At 53.5% G+C, this 13,973-nt stretch overlaps 1 protein-coding gene across 2 annotated transcripts in view; it reads right to left on the reverse strand.

Moving 5' to 3' along the window:
* Positions 1-8,170, reverse strand: part of Gdpd5 (glycerophosphodiester phosphodiesterase domain containing 5) — a 77,064-nt gene extending 68,894 nt beyond the window's left edge. The window contains exon 1 of one of the 2 annotated variants that reach the window (XM_048435059.3): positions 7,472-8,170. The gene's annotated coding sequence lies outside the window, so the exon portion shown is untranslated. The remainder of the gene's footprint in view (positions 1-7,471) is intronic. The other variant, XM_048435060.3, reaches the window with a different exon arrangement.
* Positions 8,171-13,973: the final 5,803 nt, after the last annotated feature.

The raw sequence follows: 13,973 nt of genomic DNA on the forward strand, positions 1-13,973 counted from the left end.
GTTGACTTCAGCGGGGCTAACTGCTGGCGAGGGCTTGCACAGAGGTCCCCCAGACACCCTCCCCTCACTGGAAAACAAAACACCCCTCTGACATTCTCCAGTTCTCCCAGGTGGGATCAGGGCCTTGTGGGCGGGACCGCCGGGTATCCGGGTTGGAAAACAAGCAGAACCACACAAGGCTCCATTGTTACAGGGAGCCTGACGCTTTGACCATTAAAACAAAATCGGGCAAATGGAGTGCTGACTATCACTTACGGAAAAGAGGGACAATAAGAGGGCTGCAGAGATGGTTCTGTGGTTAAGAGCACTGGCTGCTCTTCTAGAGGACCAGGGTTCAATTCCCTGGCAGCTCACAACTGTCTGTAACTCCGGTTCCAGGGGGACCTGACACCCTTTGGCCTCTGATGCACAGGCATACAAGCAGACAAAGCACCCATCTACATGAGATAAATAAATACAAATTACTTTTCTTTTTTTTTTTTTTTAAAGAAGACAATGGAAAGAACCCCAAGTCTAAGGACTCACCCTTCCCCACCCAACCCGACCCCAGAAACCTGGTACAAGCAGGTGGTTGGGACAGTGAATCCAGGGACTGAGTTCAGTGAGGCCTCTGCTGCTCTCCCTGTGACCTTTCACCATGCACTGATCACATGACATGTCAGGCACGCACATTCCATGCATGGTCTCATCTTAGACAAAGATTATTGCTACCTCCATTCTCTGAATGAGGAAAGCAAGGCTCGAAACAGACACTGGAGGAGCAAAGCCGGTCAGACCGAAGCTCTTCCTGCCTGTCACGTCTCTGCTCAGAGAAGACCCCAGTCAGCAGTGTGGCCAGGAGCTGTTCCTGCAATGGGCAGGGTTGTGGGATGCTCCGGGCAGCACTTGGAAGCCACAGGCAGGTCTCAGATGCCCTGTACTGAAATGTCCCGAAACTCTGATAACTGAGCCCAGTCCTTTCCTCGGGAATAGTCCAGGCTTTCCCAGAGTAGCAGAAAGCAGGAGTTACTGCAGCCACAGCTACCCCAGGAACCTCTTTAGGGAACAAAGGGATTTAATACTCTAATCCCATGGACCAGAGAGCAGAGTGTCCTCAGCCTTCACAGCCAACCCTAGCGAAGATAAACCTAAGGGTGCCCACCCTGACCTCAGGGTGCCTCTGGGTGAGATTTTTTTTTTAGGATTCTTGGAGTGAAGGGGTCCTGATTCCCTTTACGTAGGAAAGAACTATCTCTTTGAGTCTCTTAACTGGGACGATGAAATGGTTTGGGGGGGCACCTTTTCTTTTTTCTTTTCTTCCTTGAGACAGGGTCCCTCTCCAGAGCCCCAGCTGTGCCGGAACTCACTGTGTAGACCAGACTGGCCTTGAACTCATAGGGCTCTGCCTGCCTTTGCCTTCTGTGTGCTGGGATTAGAGATGCGGGCCACCATGCCCAGGTAGAGCACTTTTCATAGAGTCCACTCCTTCATAAGCTGGACAGCTACACGGGGAAAGCCAGGGACCCCACTGGGACTGGCGACTTTGTGAGTCAGAAGATAAAAGAGCTCCAAGCAGGCCTGTGCATTCGGCCCCCAGCCTGGGAAAGGTTAGGCCTCTCGGGTGGGTGAGCTGCCTATACTTCTTCCCCATCTGCCTTCTGGCCCTCCTACTGTGGACAGAGAGGTGGCAAGGGAGTGAAGGAGGCCAGACTGCAGAGGCTAGAGGCCCTGGCCACCCTTAGGAAGAAAGACATGAGCCCAGCTCACAAGCACTGCTTCCAGGAAGCCTTCCCTGATGCTCCGCTAGGCATCCTGGCCCTGATCTCCCTAGTCATTCTGCACTGTCCTTGTTCCTGTGTCCTCCTCTCCTCATCAGCCTGTTCATTCACACCGCAGAGCAACTGCCCTTTGCCTGGGATCCATTCCAATACTCTTCCTGAGCACCTGTTCCCTCTCAGCAACCTGCTTGGCACTGGTGACGTGAATAACAACAGTTTACCATTCACCGAGTCCTTGCTACGTGCTAGGGCTTTGTGTGTGTGTGTGTGTGTGTGTGTGTGTGTGTGTGCATGCGTGAATGTGTCTGCACGTGCGTGTGTGTGCATACGTGTGTGCGCGCATGCGTGTGTGTACGCACGTGCGTGTGTGTCCGTGCGTGCGTGTGTGCGTGTGTGTGTGTGTGTGCATGTGTGTGTGCAGGGTGCCAGGGATTGAACCCAGGGCCTTGAGCATATTCAGAAAGTGCTCCACCTCTCAGCCAAACCCCAGGCTGTGTGAGGCCTTTTGAACAATTTCTGTGTAGGATCTATGTCATCCTCACAACAGCCCTGGGAAGGAGGTGATGTAATGAGCCCCACTTTACAGATGAGGTGACTTGCCTCAGCCATGTGAGCGGGACCAGCCCAGCCTCAAGAAATCACTTCTCAGCTTGGACTTCTGGCACCCACGTATTTACCTGTGGTCAGTGTGTTTCCCCCACAGCCCACAGTCTGCAGTGGTGTCACCTGTCAGTGGATGAAGGATGGGGTAATGCTACCTCCCTGTTTAAAAAACAAAAAAAAAAGATTCATACTTGTTCTGTATCTGTTGGCGGGATCCCAAAAGTCTTGTCTCAGCTGAACCATTGCTGCTACACGGGATTTGAGAAGATGTCAGGTCCCCAGAGATCTCAGACCCACTCCCTGCCCCAATCCCAGCCCCAGGTCCCTCCCAGGCCAACAACTATCTAATCACAATGCTCACACATGGAGCAGCATTGCATTTCCCATCCAAACTCACCCAGAAAACCTCCTCCAGAAAGGCCTCCCTGCTGTGCCCTGGATTCGGTTCCTGGGCTCTTAGTTAGCAAGGCAAGGAGATTCACGGGAGGACCTGTCTGAGTGCTAGACCTCAGCAGGTACTCTGTCTGCATCTCACTAGGCCCCACACATACCGCTAACAGCTCATAGGTAGGAAAACAGACGTCAGAATTGAAAGACTTGTGCCAGGGCCACTTGTCTCCCCTATCCTTGGACAGCTACCATGTGACAGACACCCAGCAGGGCACTCAGGGGAGGGTTCTGCAGGCTGGCCAGCAGACAGATCTATCCCCGTCCCCAGGCTAGTCAAGTGAATGGGGGCCATGGGAAGGTTGGGCTCTGCCTGCTTGAGAGGGAGTCTCAAGGACTTCTGGGTAGAGCCATCTCCAGGCCCTAACCACAGCAGAACAGTAGGCAAACCATGGCCCACAAAGCTCTGGCACCCTACAGGCAGCAAGGCAAGGAGAAGCCGGCTGCCCTGCCAATGACCCCACAGTGGCCCGGCCAGCTGGCCTCTAGTCCTGCCAACCTGGCCTAACCCCGCCAGCTCTCAATCACGGCTAATGACCATGCTGCCTGTAGCCCAGGTCACCACCCTCCTTCAAGTGACCACAGCGCTCCTGGCCCAGAGATTAGCTAGGCTAAAATCACAGCTGCCTGTCCTCCCACATCCTTGAGCCCTGTACCTCTTCCTTCTGCCAGGGTCACAAAGGACACTGGAAATGCATGCACATTTCGTTCTACCATGGTGATGTTAGTAATAGCAATACCTTTCACTACTTAGGATGGGCTGCACACTGTAGACACACACTTTATACAATATCCATCATGGTAATCCTGAAGAGTGTCTGTTTTTGCCCATAGACTGGTGCTCAGAGAGGTGCTGGTATGGGGACACTAAGCAAGACACAGAGGGGCTGACTCACTGCCGGCAATATACCCTACCAGCCAGCACCAGGACCAGGGTTCAGCCCAGCCCTGCCAGACACTGGCCTAGGGAAGAAGGCTTAAGTGTAGGCTCATCACATACAAAGGATGCTTTCGAGGTACTGGGTGGAGCTGAGGGCATAGAACGGCTCCTAAAAGTTGGCTAAGTCTCCGTGCAGTGACGGAGAGGATCAAAGATTTCCCACTGAAATAGATGCAAGCCTGACTCCCTGTTCCCTGAGGTTTCGCTGAAAGAATTTGGACAAGACAGAGCGCCTCTCTGAGCGCCAGTCTCTGGGCAAAAACAGACCCTCTGCAGGGTTACCATGATGGATATTGTATAAAGTGTGTGTCTACAGTGTGCAGCTCATCCTAAGTAGTGAAGGGTATTGCCATTACTAACATCACCATGGTAGAATGAAATGTACATGCGTTTCCTAAACTATAGAATATTATTACTTTTATCAGTCTATGTTTGCTAGGACGTGTTAAACACTTACAGGCGGCACCCCAGAGGGTTGGACAACTCAGGAACATTTGGGGGTGGGATTTGTGATCCAAATTGGGTTGAAGCAGATAGAAGTGAGCAGAGGAGGGGCAGGGATGTGGCCCAGATTATCCCACAAGCAAAAAGGTAGCTTGGTGGTCGCATGTGGTGTGTTAAACAGTGATGAGCAAGGAACCTGAGGCCCCATTAGCGGCTATGGCTGGCAGAGCCACACCCAAGGCCTGGTCCCCACTTCACAGAGGGGCTCTAAGTAGGGCCTCCACTCCTCTCCCACTGGCTTGCTTAGCGCTGGTTCTGAATCATTAACCCTTATTACCGCTCCAGAATTCTCCTCACCCTCCACCTGCCGTGCCATTGCATTCCCTGACGCACAGGGGCTGCCCTGTGTGTTCACTTCTTTACTGACTGCCATTGCTGCCCCCTGTTTTACTCTTGTGACCTTATGGGCACCCACAATGAACTTGAGAGGCAAGCCTCACTATGATAATTTTGCACAAAAGAGAGTGACCGCGTATGGTCGGATGCCTTGGCCTCCGGTCTCACCTTGAACAGGTGGTTCGAGGAGGATTCCCTGAGGACCTCCCTGGCCACTCTCTCCTGTCCTTCCCCCACATCTTTGGAATCTTAACCCTACAGCTTGATCCTATAGCTCAGCGACCTTGATCGTGACTGTTACCTATAGGTACCTGCCCCGCTCCCAGCAGTAGAAGGCAGGGAGGGTAGTAGGTCCTTCTCGCCTGTCCTGCTCCATCCTCCCTCCTGCACACGCGTGTACACACACACTCACTCACACGTGCACGTTCAGCATAACCCAGACTGAGGCAATCTGGAGCCTCTGGCCTCTGGTGGGGCGGAAGCCCGGCAAAGCTATTTCCCTAGCCTGCCTCCCAGTGAGGGGAATGATAAATTATTCACTGTGCCCTGCGCTTAGGGAGGCCAGACAATGGGCCAAAGGGAATGGACACCAGCTCCTGCCCCACAGGAAGCCACAGGAAGTGGGTGTGAGGACTGTTAGAATCCAGAGCCCCTAACCAGTGTCCCCAAACAGATTCTAGGAGGTCTTGTAACTCAGGAAAGGTGGCCCAGGGAGTCTGGCCTGGCCCAGGGCCTGGTAAAGTCAGTCAAAGTCTCTTGGCCTGCAACAGCCACCTGTGTTCTACCCTCAAGCAAGTTTGAGGATTTTCCAGACTTCCTGGTCAAAACTCCAGTTTCCTTTCTCCACAGGGAAGGAAATGGATGGTTGCACTGTGTGTATCTGCAGTTCAGTTGCTCAGTTAATCTTGGGGGAAGAGCCATTCCACTCCCACAGAAAACAGAGGGCTCAGAGGGTGACAAGACTGCCCCATGGTCAGGAGACAGGGTATGTTCATCACCACAGCACTGGCCGCCAGTCACTTAGCCTCCAGTCTGCCACTTAGTCTAAGTAAGTTCTACACCTGCTTGGCAGACAACTGATGCTCAAATAGTTCCTGAAGCAAACTCAGCAGGCCTCGGCCAAAGATTTCACCTCTCTGGGCCTCAGTTTCCCACACAAGGGTAGCCCCAAATAACAAGCCCATACCGGGCACGTTCCACAAACACCTCAGCACTCAACAGTTTGTCTGCGGGATCCTCCCCTTATCCGAGCAGGTAACAGTGTTTAGACTTCACTTCACAGGTACCACATCAGAAGGAGGCTCCCCGCAAACCCCTGCTCTGCCTCACCCGAGATTCCCAGCCCCTTTCCATCATGTTCCTTCCAGCACATGGTGAGATGAGATCACAGGTGTGAAATTAGTTCATCAAAGGAGAAGCTCTGTTTAGATGGCAAGGATTATTCTGAGGATTTGGATCCTCAGGCTGAGGCGGGGGAGGGGGGAATCCCAAACCCCTTCGTTGCCTTCTAGACTCCCTGAACCCCTCCAACCCCAGGAATAGGCTTCTAGTCTTTAAGACCCTGCTCCATCTCCCAGGGACTTTCCAAGGTAATTTCCCCAGACTCCAGGGAGCCCAACACAACAAAGGTTGAGCAGTCCCAGCCAAGGCCACAGTGCCCAGACCAAGGCCTCCCCCCTCCTCAGCCAGAACAAGGGCCCACAGAGTCTGTACCAAATATTCTATCACAACAGCCCCCTCCTACACAGATCCAGAGGCAGTGAGAGGAATCGAGACCCCTGGGCTGTGGTCCCAGACCTGGCAGTCCTAACCATAAAACCTGGAGAAGTTTTCTCCTGGGCCGGAAGGGCCTTGCAGGTTCATCTGCAGCAACACAGACTGAGGCCAAGCCTTGATCTGAGCCCCAGTCCAATCACACACGCTCACTGCAGCCTCATACATGGTCACCCCAACCTCATAGCAGGGGTGAGGAAACCCAGCCACAAACCCCAAAGGTCTGAGCTGGAAAGAAGAGAGGACCCTTGATGGATGTTTGGAAATCTTTTTCAGGTCTTCTTCTTGTTCAACCACTCACCGGCTTTAGGGCCTGGGGCAACCCTGCTCCCCCCTCCCCAAGTCTTCAGTGTCCCCATTAATAATGTCAAGAAGGGAAGGAGGGTGAGTTTTGAGGGACCTACAACTCCAACTTCCACATGGCTGTGATTTGGGGACCAACCAACATGGTGAGTCCCTAAAAGATCAGTAACTTGGAGACGCCGGCTCTGGGGGGCCGGTTGTTCCTGCAACCTGCACCCCAGGAAGAGACCTTTTGGAACTGGGAAGCTTCCCACTTCTGCCCTCAATGCTGGGTCACTTTTCCTGGGAGGTGGCATGTCTATAATCCAAGAGTCGCTGGTAAGGAGAAGTACCTCTTTCAGTTTCAAGATCAGTGCTAGGATTTTAGGTGTCCCTGTGGCCCCCACGTCAACAATCTCTGGCTTGCAAGCTACCTATTTCCTTTCTTCTCTCCTCCCTCTTGGCTCTTTACACTAGCTCTCTTTATCTTCTCTATTCTTCCCCAGTCTAATCCTCCGCACTGAAAGTAGAGATTCTCAGCCCAGTCACGCCTCAGTTTCCCCCTCCGTCAGCGCCCATAGCAATCACAATAGCTTTTATCTCAGGGAGGGGTCGCACGGAGCTTTGGAAAAAGGAACGATTTGTGCAAGGGCGGGGCTCGGACCTGCACACAATGGGCACTCAATAAGTGCAGGTTTCACTCTACTATCTTTTGCGCGCCCTCTCCTAAATAGTTGACTCTCTGCGGGTGTCCCCTCCACGCCCTCCACTGACCCGGGCCCTGCCTAGGCTCCCGGGACCGCTCCCGCCGCGCATCCGGGACTCTCACCTGCAACCTCGGCTCGCTGGAGATTGGGGCAAAAGAAGCCCCTGTGTTCTCTTTGGTGCAGGCACCCTCAAGTCCTTAGCCCAGGGCGGAGGAAGGTGGCAGCTTCGGCTCGCAGCACCAGACCAGGGGTTCAGTCTGACTGTCCTGTCTGTTAGGGACCCCTCAGGGTGCGCTGGACCCGGGCGGCGCCAGTATAGTTTCAAGTCCGGCAGTCCGGTCAAAGGCAACTGAAGGTTTGTGTTCTCGCCGAGCCAGAGACCGGTGGGCGTCCCGGCTCCTCTATACTCAGGTCCGGGAGCGGGGCCACCCTGCGTCGACCCGGGGGCGGAGGGAACACGGGTGGAGAAGGGTCGGTATGATCCGACCGGGCGCGTCCCGCCTCGGAGCTCCGGATCAAGCAGTTGCAGACCACCGAGCTGGCAAAGTCCAGGCGCGGAACGCCGAGCTCGGACTGGCAGGGCAGGGCAGGGCAGGGCAGGCGGGGCGCCAGTAGCCGGAGCACGGCAAAGTCTGCCTAGGTCCCAACACGGCTCGCTCTGCAAATCTGGGCGGACCTAGCTCGGCAGCGGACTCTGGAGCTCCGTGCCGCTGCTCCACTTCCTCCTCTTACCCGCTCCGCGCTCGCCGCTTGCTCAGCCCCGCGCCGCAGCCTCTGCCACCGCCGCTGTCACACTAGCCGCCCACCCCCACCCGAGCTGCAGACCGAGCCGAGCCGAGCTGAGCCGAGCCCCGCCGAGACAGCGCCCGAGCGCCCGCGAGCCTGGCTCCGCCCTCAGAGGGTGGGGCCAGAAGAACCCCCGCCCCTAGCCGGGCCGCGGGCACTCTGCTAGGCGGGTCCCCGCGCGGTTGGGCAGTGCGAGCCAATGGGAGAGTGGGAAGAGGGCGGAACTCTGCTGAGCGTGGACTAGTGCAGCTGGAGAAGGACAATGAATGCGGTGGGCAGCTTGGGAGCGGGTCGCCTGGCAGGACCAGGATGGAGGGAAAAGCACAGGGGCCTGTGTTGACGGCGACCCGGGAGAGCAAGGCACGGAGAAGGCGAGGTTGGAGCTGGGATGTCCCTGGGTGGTAGAGCCCGGGGCGTGGCGTGATACTGCCGGTCTCTGGCTCCCCCTAGCCGCTAGGGCTCCTTGCACGGAGCTGCTTTTGAGAGCAGTTGAAAGGTTCAGATTTTAGGAAGCGGTGCAAAAGAAGTTTTTAAAAATAAAGAACAGATCCCTTTCCCACACTTCCCGTTTCTCATCATTCGGCGACTCGGGAAGGAGCGTCATTATTAGTTTCAATAATAAAAGCGTGGGTGTGTGAGGACAACTCACCGCGAATAGTGACGTCTGGCGCCTGTGCACCGGCTTCCCCGCCCCGACCCTGTCTTTGAGGCTTCAGTGTCCTGTGCTGGGCACCGAGCAGGCGGGAAGGGGTTTGATATATGAATGAATGTTACGAGCGCGCGCGGGCGGGGCCTATGTCACTAATTGACCTGGGGAGCCGTAGCATGAGGCAGCACATCACAGCTTCGTCTGTAAGCCTCATACCAATCTTATGCATGGAGTCCCATGTCACTGCTGCGAACCAAGACTGAAGAGACCACGTGATGTACCCCAGATTCTCGTTGCTCTCTCTGTGTGATATTCCTGGGCTAGACCTGCTTTGAAAGGCGGCTTTAACCCCCAGTGCTGACGCTCATTCAGCTCAAGGTCACCCTCAGCTACTTAGAGAATTCAAAACCAGTCTGGGCTCAATGAGACTCTGTCTCACAAATCATAATAATAACACTGATAAATAAGCTGACAGTGCTGCAGCTTGCCAGGGAAGTGAGTGAGGAACCAGAAGGGCAGTGGGCTTAGGAGATGGAGGAGATGGCATTCCTGAGAGAAGGGACACCTTTGGGGGGGAGGGGAATCTCTACCTTGTATCAGTTAGGCTTCTCCTAGTAGGAGACAGGCATGCCAAAGTCAAAAGGATTTAGCAAGGTTAATAGGAATGTGTGCTCCTGGGGGAATCTTGGTGGCAGGAGGAAGAGTCAATGGGGGGGGGGGACTCCAGAGAAGCAGGTAATGGGGAATTCAGATTTAGCCAAAGAACCAAATATTTCTTTGGCTTCTCCTGAGTCCAGTGTGCAGCCAGATGATGCTGAAGGTTAAGCCAGGGGAGCCTGGAATGGGTTTTGTGTAAGGAGAGAGCCACGAGAAGTTTCCAGTCTGCTGTTGACGTGATCACAATGGATCGCAGGATTTTCTGTAGGAAAACAAGTGTCCTTAGAACATGTAGCCCAAGAGATGAATGTCACAGGGCCTGCCCGAAGACTAAAGATGCCTGTGTTGAACTTGGTGATATTGGTGCTATGATGCCTTATACCTTCCCGTTGTACCAGGAACCTTCTTCAGGTTTGAGCTGGCGGCACCATCAAGCCCTGTGTTCCTTGCCTGCTATTATAACCCTTCTGTTTCCACCTGTGCCAACTGTCCCGTCTTTCCGCCTCCTTTCTCTGCCTCTATATCACACCTCTCTCAGACTGAAGAACAAGCAAGATGTATTGTCTCCACACAGTTCCTCCAAGCGGCTGCTCTTATGATGGTCCTCCTGGACTGTCATGCATCCCACTTTGGGTTTATTCCGGCTTCCCTGTAGGATGAAGGTGAGAGTCCAAGGCCCAGTGCTCACTCGTTTTCTTTGTTACTGTGTCTCAGAGCCTAGCCTGTCACACAATAGTTGAGTAACAAATGTCGCAAATGAGTAACCCTCTCTGAGATGCCTTCCTAAACTCCGAGGCAGCCTTTGGTCTGGTTCACTTGCCCGGAAGATTCTTTAGGCATGTCCGTGCCTCGGTCCCCCGACCCCTCATAGCTGGGAGCTACTCTGTGGATGTACGGCTCCGCCCACCATGGCCCCTCTGGTGTCTGGTGGCCCTTGAGAGACCTCCACATAAAGAAATGAATGAATGAGGTCCTCAGAGTAGAGCTGTCTGACTGCCCCTGTTGGAGCAGCCCCCAGGGCGGTCAGACTAACAGAATGTCAAAAAGAAAAAAGCCTTTCAAACACAGCCTCCCTGGGTGACTCCAGAGGGTCTCTCAAGGTCACTGAGCGGTAACCAGCACTGAGGTCTCAAACACCCACATCTGCCCCCTGGCTGCCCCTCTGAAAGAGACGGAGTCTTCTGCTCTGGGGCACTCTGGCCTTTTGTGGCTAGGGAAGCCACAGTTTGACAGTGGTATGATTGGTTATGGCTTGTCTGGGAGGATGTCAATGCGTGAACTGGCTTGGAACCCACGCCTGGAGGCTGACAGGAAACAGTAGCCTTCTGTGAACCCCGCTGCTCCTGAGGGCCTTGTGCGTCTAGCCGGAGAGACTCGCAGGAGCTCTGCAGTGTACGTGATGCGGGCACTCTGTGTTCTCACCCCAGATGGACACTCTGCTCACAGGCTGACAGTTATCAGTCACTTGGCATTCTTTTTCTAAATAGGCCACCTTGTTGTATAATGCTTCTCTGCTACATAACCTCTTGCGTGATGAGCGGGCACAGTGCTCGGTGGCAGCAGGAGGACTGAGGCTCAGCAGGCAGTGGTGACCTTACCTTCATGCAGCTCTCTGCTCAGCGGGGTCAGTGGTCTCAGCCGAGCATACTGCACTTGCAGGTTCTTGAGAGTTTCCCACCTTGGTCTCTGGTTCCACCAGCCCAAAGTCCCTGCATGTGTCCCTTCCCACCAGGGGAATGAATGTCCCACTGCTTATAACAGCATATAGGCTGCTTTCTCTAAGAAGCCTCCCCAGTTCCTCCAGTGGATAGCACTGTGTCTTACTCTGGGGACTATCTCTGTGAAGGCTCTTGCCCCTCTCTTGAAATGCATGCCCATGGATCAGGGCTGGTGGTGAGTCAGTTTCTCTACCCGATTCTGAGCTTCTAAGCTTCTAAGGACAAGAAATGGAACTTGATCCCCCCCCCACCCTCTACTCCCCAGTGTTTCCTAAACTAGACCTAATTGTATGCCACATATTGGACACCCAGGCTGGGACAGTGATACCCTCTTGGTCCAGGACTTTCTACATAGACCTGTGTGTCAAGTTCTCTGTGATCACAATGACTGCCCACTTAGCTGACTAGGGCAACAGCATCACCATGGGGAGACAGACCATGAGAGTTGGGTACCGGTAATGATTAATATTGTCAACCTGACTAGATCCACAATCACCTGGGACATAAGCCTCTGGGGCATGTCTGTGAGCAATTTCTCCATTGGATTAAAGCGAGAAGTCCTACCCTATCCTATAAGCTGGAGTGACAGTTCGAATATAATAAAGGAGCAGACCAAGGACCCCACTTCTTCACTCTTCATCCTGACTGTCACTGCAATGTGACCAGCTATCTGCAGAACCCAGAATCTGTGACTTCCCTGAGTGATAGACTGAGCCCTCACAGGATGAGCCGAAGTAAGCTCTTCCTTCCTTAAGTTGCCTTTGTAAGTAAGGTGTTTTGTCACCACAACGAAAGCAAAAAGCATGCAGTTCTTAAGGCTACGCGGCTCACCCAAGACACACAGGGGACGCCGGTCACAGAGACATGAACGCGGGAACTGCCGTGATGGGTGAGAAAGTCCACCCATTTGTGGAGCAGGACTGAGGACAGGTGGAGAAACGGAGGCTGCACAGTGGAGCGGTTTTATCTAGCACAGACTCTGGAGCCACGAGGCCCAATCTGGAACTTTGACTCTGCCTGTGTTAGCTCTGCGATCTCTCTGCGCCTTGGCTTCCTCATCTGTAAGGTGGGAGATGACACATAGGTCATTTCAAGGGATCAAGTGGGTTAGTTTTTCTTATCCGTTTGGGTTATGTTGATAGGTGATGAGCCCCACATAGGCGTCTGATGGATAAAATGAAGATGGAGGGGCTGGTGGGCTTTGGTATGCCAAGGTTGACAGTGGTCTCCATCCTGAGGAAGCTTCATTCAGGATAGTCCCTGTGTCTTCACCTACACACAGCATGGGGCTTCTGAGGACTCCAGGCTGCTGACCCTTCACCTCCCTAACTTTCCACATGGCCCAACATCTACTATCTGTATAAATTAGGACTGTAGAAGTTAAGCCCATACACCAAGAAACCTTTATGGTCCCATTTATTGAAGACGGGGGCAGGCAGGCTGTGGAGGGTCCAGGACACCAGGGCCTTGTAAGAATCTGCACCCTGTTCCCAGCATCAACTTTCTGAGACCAGAGTAGAAGTAAACAAACATGTCCTGCTGAAAGCTTGGGGTTTGAATGAGAACTGGTCCCGTGGGATCATAGATTTGGATGCTGGGGCTGTAGTTGGTGGAACTGTTTGAGAAGGATTAGGAGGCGTGGCCTTGTTGGAGGAGGTGTGTCCCTGGTTGTGGGCTATAAGGTTTCAAAAGCTCATGCTAGGCCCAGTCTAGCACACTCTCTGCCAGCAACTTTGCAGATCAGATGTGAGCTCTCAGCTACTGCTCCAGCACCACACCTGCATGCATTTGGACTTCCCATCGTCCTATCCTGGACTTACCCTCTGAAATTGTACGCAGACTCCCATGCTTTTCTTTATAAGTTTCCTTGGTCACGGTGTCTCTTCACAGCAGAAGAAAAGTGACTAAGACAGGAAGGTCCCGGGATGAAACAGTTCTGTGCATATCTGGGGATGATGGGAGAGCAGGATGTGGGTAAAGATGGAGGAGCAGGCAGGAGCATCCTTGGTGACAGGCCAGCCCTCCCTAGGGCAGCCTACAAGGGACCACATGTCAGGGTGGAGTCAGAGGAGGAACAAAAGTTGGTCGGTGCAAAGGACAGGAGCAAGAGGCTAATCTGGCACTGGTAAGGGAATGTGCCTTGGGGCTGGGGAGGAGGTAACTCAAGAATGGAGAACCACAGAGGGCTCGAGGACCAGGGAAGAAGGTATGTGTGACCCCTTGGGGCCCCAGAGTCAGGTGGCTTTGGTAAGTCTGGGTCAGGTTAGTGAAGGGTGTTACCTGGCTCTCTCTTCTCCTGGAATCCTGAACACACTACCTGGAGAAGTTAAAGCCCTTCTGTTCCTCTCTGACTATAGTCCTGCCTGTCTCCCAAGCCTGGGGATTCCGACTTCATGCTGCCTGAACCTTCTCTAGCACTCTAGACTGCTCTTCAGAATCAGTGTTACTTTGTCCCCATCGCTCTCGATTGCAGGGCTGTTAACTTCTAGACCATGGACTCCTTGTCAGATGCTCTTCAGTGTCCTCAGAGTAGGGCATAGGTTACCCTCAGCAGGTGTGCATACTTGACTCTTCTGTAGGCAGCAAGAGCCTGCATTTGACTGCCTATGCCGCCCTCTGCTGCCTGATGCTGGTTACTGCAATAATATAAGCTAAGGAGCCGTTTCACAAATAATGATTTCAGGACCTCTTTCACACCTAAAACGTTGGAGAACGCCAATGAATGAACACCAGCCATGGTAATTGGATTTATATATACTGAAGTTTATATTACTATAAATTAAAATGGGCAATTTTTAATTTCTTGTCATTTCA

The sequence above is a fragment of the Myodes glareolus genome, chromosome 24 (assembly GCF_982192425.1).
Source record: "Myodes glareolus chromosome 24, mMyoGla1.1, whole genome shotgun sequence".
Lineage (NCBI taxonomy): Eukaryota > Metazoa > Chordata > Mammalia > Rodentia > Cricetidae > Myodes > Myodes glareolus.